This window comes from Buteo buteo, chromosome 10, assembly GCF_964188355.1.
Source record: "Buteo buteo chromosome 10, bButBut1.hap1.1, whole genome shotgun sequence".
Lineage (NCBI taxonomy): Eukaryota > Metazoa > Chordata > Aves > Accipitriformes > Accipitridae > Buteo > Buteo buteo.
Genome location: NC_134180.1, coordinates 10603096 through 10609888, shown reverse-complemented (window position 1 = coordinate 10609888; position 6793 = coordinate 10603096).

Here is a 6793-nt window from a genome sequence, read left to right as displayed (position 1 = left end):
CCAGAATTGGGGCAGGATGGAACTGGGATTCACCCCAGCATTGCCTCATCTAAGTCCATATAGTGCAATAATGGCCTCACTCTATAAGCGACCAGGGATTCCTGCCTGAAGACCCTCTCCCAAACTCTCCCAGGTACATTAAAAACCAAAAAAAAGCAGTAAATTAAGGCAAATGGCATCACAGAAAACTGCAGTAAAAGCTAGATATAAGAGCCAGCATCTTACATCCAGCAGCCTAACGACATGCCATCATCTCCCCCTCCACAAGGGAAAGTACACATGGTTTCCTAACCCCCAAAGCCTCCATTTGCTGAATGCAGGCAGCCCAATTTCAGCCCAAGGGCAGCACGGAGGAACATCGGATGACCAGCAGAAAAAGAGCTTTTTTTTTTTTTTCCCCTCTTCTTTTTTAATTTTTTAATATCCTTGCAGTCCTCGCTTTCCCTGAGAAATTTCCTCCAAATTACCTCCACTGTGATACCACACCACCGATTTTTTTGGAATTTGCAGGCAGGATCATATTCCTTGCATTGCGGTGGCACTGTCAGGCAAAACCCTATTCTAATGAAGTTGGAAGACTCCGTATATTTGTCGTGGTTTAACCCCAGCCAGCAACTAAGCACCACGCAGCCGCTCACTCACTCACCCCCACCCACTGGGATGGGGGAGAAAAATCAGGAAAAGAAGTAAAACTCGTGGGTTGAGATAAGAACGGTTTAATAGAACAGAAAAGAAGAAACTAATAATGATAATGATAACACTAATAAAATGACAACAGTAGTAATAAAAGGATTGGAATGTACAAATGATGCGCAGGGCAATTGCTCACCACCTGCCGATCGACACCCAGCTAGTCCCTGAGCAGTGATTCCCTGCCCCTACTTCCCAGTTCCTATACTAGTTGGGACGTCCCATGGTATGGAATACACCGTGGGCCAGTTTGGGTCAGGTGCCCTGGCTGTGTCCTGTGCCAACTTCTTGTGCCCCTCCAGCTTTCTCACTGGCTGGGCACGAGAAGCTGAAAAATCCTTGACTTTAGTCTAAACATTACTGAGCAACAACTGAAAACATGAGTGTTATCAACATTCTTCTCATACTGAACTCAAAACATAGCACTGTACCAGCTACTAGGAAGACAGTTAACTCTATCCCAGCTGAAACTAGGACAATATTATAGCTTCAGAGCTTTAAATTTCCACCCTATTGGGAGGGTAAGAAATTTTTCCCGGTGATCCTAAGAAATAAGCACTCAGTCTCTGCAGAATTCAAGGTTTCAGATAAAAAAATATCCTTAGCACTCAGCCATACTGAGAGCTGACTGGAAGAAACACAAACCAGGGAAGCACCATCTTCGTGCTGCCAAGCTGTTTTGGCAGAACAAAATTAAGCATCTCCTATGCCTTTCACATCTGCCCTTCAAAACTTTGGGAGGCTTTGAACAAGGTAAAAGGTGTGTTATGGACAGGTCATGTCTTCCAGGAAAGCTAGAAAGGATCCTTAGAGACCATGAGCATCCCACTTCTTTAATATATAAATATATCATACTTCCACTTGGCTGCTGCCTAATAATTTTATGTTCCTAGCCAAGAGGTGACTGCTGGATGTTTCCAACCTGTTTTCTAGCAACCACACTAATTTATACTGGGAATTTGCTAGGGTTGAACCAGCACCACATGAAGAGGCTGAGAGCAGCCCCAGCTTCTCGGGCTGCTGTTGCCAGCCAAACCTGAGGGATTTGGGTTGCAAGGAAGACTCGGGAGCTTGACTTGCAGAAAAGCAGCTGTAATTTGCAATGCTTGTGTTTGAGATGGGTGGAAACACTGTACTGGCCCATGCTAGGGAAAAAGATGCAAAAAACTACCAGTAATATTGAGCTTTCAGCAAAGGTGGCTTAAAATGGACAGCTGGGGAACGCCAGTTTAAAAGAAAAAGCAGAAAAGTGCATTGGAAAAGGAGAGAGCTAGGGGAAGGAGTTGGGAAATGAAAAGTGAAGGAAGAAAAAAAACAGAGATAAAAGGACCAGATAGGCTAGAAAGAGGGCAAGAAGTGGGTAACCCTTTAACTACATCGCTTCTAGCCAAGAAATTTCTATTTTAAAAGGATTCATAGCTTTCTTGGAAATCCAGACTCTGTGCCATAGGACTGCCATTGAACTTACAGGACTATTGCAAAGCAGGCAGCACACGCTACAGATAGCACTTGTCAGACAGAGCTGAAAGGACAGCAATATCGCTTTAAGAAATCGTATTTTTCCACTTTAAAAGGTTTCACTACTGTTGTCACAGTAACAAGATTAGGTGGAAAACATTTTTCTTCACCCCCTCCAGGTGTCTGCACAGCACATTGGGGCTCTGCTCACAGCCAGCCCTGGACACTCAGGCCAGTGTCATCGTCCCCCGCCCCAACCTCAACGGGTGAAAATAATTAGCCAAGCCTCATTAGAAATCTTTGTAACCTAAGAGGAGAAATCCAGGTGGCTTCAGCACCTGATGCTATTTTTAGGTGATTTATGTTGTTTCTAATTGTTTCTGAGATTATTATGTTTTTTTAAGTGGTATCAATAGGAAGCTTTGTTCATCTTTGAGCTTTAGCCCCCTAGAAATGAGAGAGAGAGATATACACACTTTTTTATAGACATGTCTTAAGCATCATGTCACAGTGCACGGGAGTTTGAAAGGGCTGGCTAGAGTCAAGAGAAAAAAATTGAAACCAACTCATCTCATCACATCTGCAGGGCAGAAATGCAAGTAGTAAATGAGCTACACAGAACGTGAAAACCTATCTTAAAGATTCTATACAGTGAGAACACCAGCCCTGAACACACTGCTGGCATTCAAGACATTTGACAGTATATTATATGTTACACAAACCAAGAACACAAAAAACACTCAGGAAACCCTGGGGCTCAGGTTCCCAGGCAGGCTGAGCACCTGCACCAGCGTGGGGAGAGCCCTCATTGTCAATCGGTCTCAACAGCAGCTAATTAACTGATTACCTTTATCACTCCTGCCAGGCTGACAAGGAAGGCGTGGTAAGAGCTCCTGCTCTAGCTGGGGGTGGCATTTGGGGCCTTCCCAGGCCAGGGACATCCCTGTGGGAGGAAGGTGGTGGCTCCTAAAGCAGCTGAGATCATGTCTGCTCCCACCTGCAGCCGCTGCGTTAGCACCATCGTGTGGATTTGATCCAGCCAGCATGGCACCACTTGCCATTTTCCTGTAGTCAGTTCACACACTTAAACTTCTCACTGATGGTTTTGCACCTTTCTTCCCCAAATTAGGTTGTTTCCAGCTTTCGGGGACTAAGCCATCCCTCCCATCGCCCCCTCGCACATACACAGTCATGTTCAGCAATATCCAGACATGCCTATTAATTTTCTGAGACTTAGGCAAGAATATTAATTGCATTCCAGAGGCATCCAGCATCCAGTAAATTAAGAAAAAGCCACATCGTACCCAATGAAGAAACAGAGCTGTGAAAATCAAAGCACATCTGTGCAGAGTGCTGTACATGTCCCTAGCCTGGCTGCAAGAGAAAGGTAACTCCAGCCTTCTGCATGAGCTCCTATTACAAAGCAAGCCCCCCAAAACTTTGAAGTCTTCGCCCTACTTCATTCCCACTTCAGCATAACCTCTTAACTCTTGGCTGTGAATACTAAATCCTTGCTATTTGCATCTCTCACCCTTAAAGGAAAGGCCACGCTGCTCCTGCATCCCATGGTGGCAGGCTCTGCCATGGCATCTCACCTAGCTCAGCACACCATGGGAAGGGATTGGGATGCACGAGGGCCAACAGAATGCAAGAGCTAAACCCAACCGCATTGAGGAGGTCAGAGATCTTTCAGTATTCAGGTCCTCTCATTTTTCTGTGCAACACCCCTTATGTTTTCCCAGCCATAAAATTGATGTTTATCTCGCTGCTAACTGCCTTACAGAGATCATTACACATTGCAAATTCAACCATTTGCAGATAAAACGAGCACGAGCAGCCTGGAAACTGTCACACCGCCCCTGTCGCCTTGCCACATTGCAATGTGTTACAACCTTTAAGCTGCAAATTAACATATAAAACCAAGAGGCCTGGAAATATTTGCTGGGCGAATGCTGAAAACCAAGCAAAGGTAATTCTTTCACCTGCCCCACAGCACCCCCTGCTCAACCAGGGAAAATTAATTTTTAAGTGAGATGAATTCTGAAGCTATTTTTGTGGCATTAAGCAAAAAAAACCAACAAAACAAACAACAGGAGGTTATTCTTCCTTGTCTAAAATCTCCTTGCTATATGAAATGTTCCTCTGGATCTGTGTCTGTTGGAAGATATGGATGGGACAGAAGGCAAAGAGGGGGATGCAGATGTCAGAACAAGCCCCAGAAGAAACACCAGCAGCTACAACTGCTGCATCTCACAGGGTTATGCACCATGAATAAGCAGGGGAGCAATGCTGAGCTCTTGTCTGGATCGGAACATGCAGCCAGGACTACCAGCCCTGCTTGTGCTGATACCCTCAGAGATTTCCACCTCACCTCACACACCTTCAGGTTCCTTTACTGGTGGCCACAGAGGGAGCGAGCTGGACACTGACCCTTTCCCAGGGTCTCCAGCAAGCGTTGCAGCAAGGAAAGCTGATAGCTTGGAAATCTTTAGCCCCGAGATATTCCAGGGTGTCCTTTTGAAAAGATTGCCATCTTGTGTCTTTTCAGACACTAGAATGTTGGTTGCCTTCATATTTGAGACCATGGGTCTCATTCAGGAGCTTTATTACACCCAGGGACAATAAAGACCCTTGACAGTTACAGATGGCTTCACTGTGTCCTGTTCTTAGTGCTACCTTGTAAAGTTGGACAGTAATGTTTCCCTCATTTTTTCTCATCTCAATTTATGACTCCTCTACCATGAAAAGCCACTTATGCCCTCCACGGTTACATATACCATATCCTTCAAGGCCAGTAAATCACAGTCTCAAGTCATGTCAAATTTTGCGAAACAAAACTAAATTGCAGTTGTCCTCTAAGGCAAGAAGCTGCGAAATTGAGAGAAAACAAGCTCTGTTTAAAGCCAGAAACCTGGCCAGCAGCTTCCCGCGGTGTGTGGGGGTAAGGATCACCAAAAACCTCTAAATGAAAGGGAAAAGCCTGATATCAGGGAGCCCAGGGGACCCTCTGTGCCACCCCAACAAGCTGCCTCCATAGGTCTTCTGTGGTCTAATATCAAAATAGTCCAAACTCGCAGGATTTCTCTATATAAGCTGAGCCTCCACTCCCCCGCAGTCAGCTGGGACCAGGACAGAGCCAGGGTCCAGCAGCATTTATTCATTGAGGCTTGGTCCCTGGGCTGGATTTGTGCTTGGGAAGAAAACTGGGGAACTGATGGGATCATGGCTTCTTGTTTTAAGGGGGTTTTATGCACACAAAAGTTAGAGAAGTACCAACACAGCAGGGTTTCGCTTGGCTGAGCCAGTCTGGGTTCACTCAAAGTGCTGGGCACCACACCAAGAACTAGGGAAACTGAGGACAAAGATAGAGTACCGAAAAAGAACCATTGACCCCAAACCCACCCTTTACATTTTTCAGGGGCACAGTGGCTTGTCTTTTCCCTTCTGCAGAGTTAAACTTTCATGACAGCTGAATTAACTTGGAGAAGAGCCAGCTCCAGGGACAGACAGCAGCATACCAGAATAAGAGCAGGGAAGACCCATACCACTGCTGTTCTTGCTAATTCCCCTCCCTGCATCCCATGCAACTGATTTGCAGGGGTCTCAAATTGTTCCATGCATTATAGATTCACCATCACACCATGGCACAGCAACCAGTCTGGCACAGACACCAGGGCAACTCTTTCACCATGTATGATGATCTCTCACAAAAGCCTTGCAATAAGCACCGCTATTTTGGAAAACCCTATTTAAAAGTTTGTCCCATGATCTAAGCTCAGGAAGCTGCTTTGCTTCACAAGGTGACCTCGTACCACATTGCATGAGCTCAGAGCATAAGGTGCATACTCTTCACATGGAAGAACACCTCCCTAGAAGCAGGAAAGATACAAACCACAAAAAAAAAAAAGGAAAATTACAAGCAGCCATGACAGAGACAAGCAAAAACGCAAAACATCTCATGCCAGATCCTTAGCTGATAAAAACCCAACGTGCATAACATACAGCTTCGGGCTGGGATACACTTACCCCTCTCTGAATGTTTAATGGGAGCATATGCATCAGTTAATCAGCAGCACAAGACACAAAGTATTTTGTACCTCCTCTCCACGTATTGTGCAATTAAAAGGCTTCTCATTCAGGCACAGAGAGAAAAGTCAAGGGACTTCGGCTGTGAAACATCTATTATTCAAAAGTGTATCCATTATTCAAAGTTTTTCTTAAAATCCTACTGTCAGCTTGAAAGGAAAAAGAAAATGAGTTTTTGAAAGCTGTGTTCCATTGATATTCCGCTCCAATTTTTGCTGATTGTAAGTACTAAAACTCCAGACATTTTGAAGAGCTGAAGAAATCCTTCACAGTTCCTGAAAAAGGCAACACTCTGTGGGTAGACACAATTTTTCCCCCCCTCACTCTACTCTACCTAGCAGAGATGTGATATACCCTGGCAAACAGCATGTTCCTTTCCCAAATTGCTCAGCTACCCCAGTGTGAGGATAACAAGCATCTATTCAGGAGAAGACAAGACCAAATTACTTGGCAAACAGTAGCAGATACCCACCATTGGCCTGAGCAGCTTGTTGACACCCATAAGCTCAGCTGAATGAAGGTTGGGTGGGATGCACAACCTTCTCGCAGCACCTGGGAG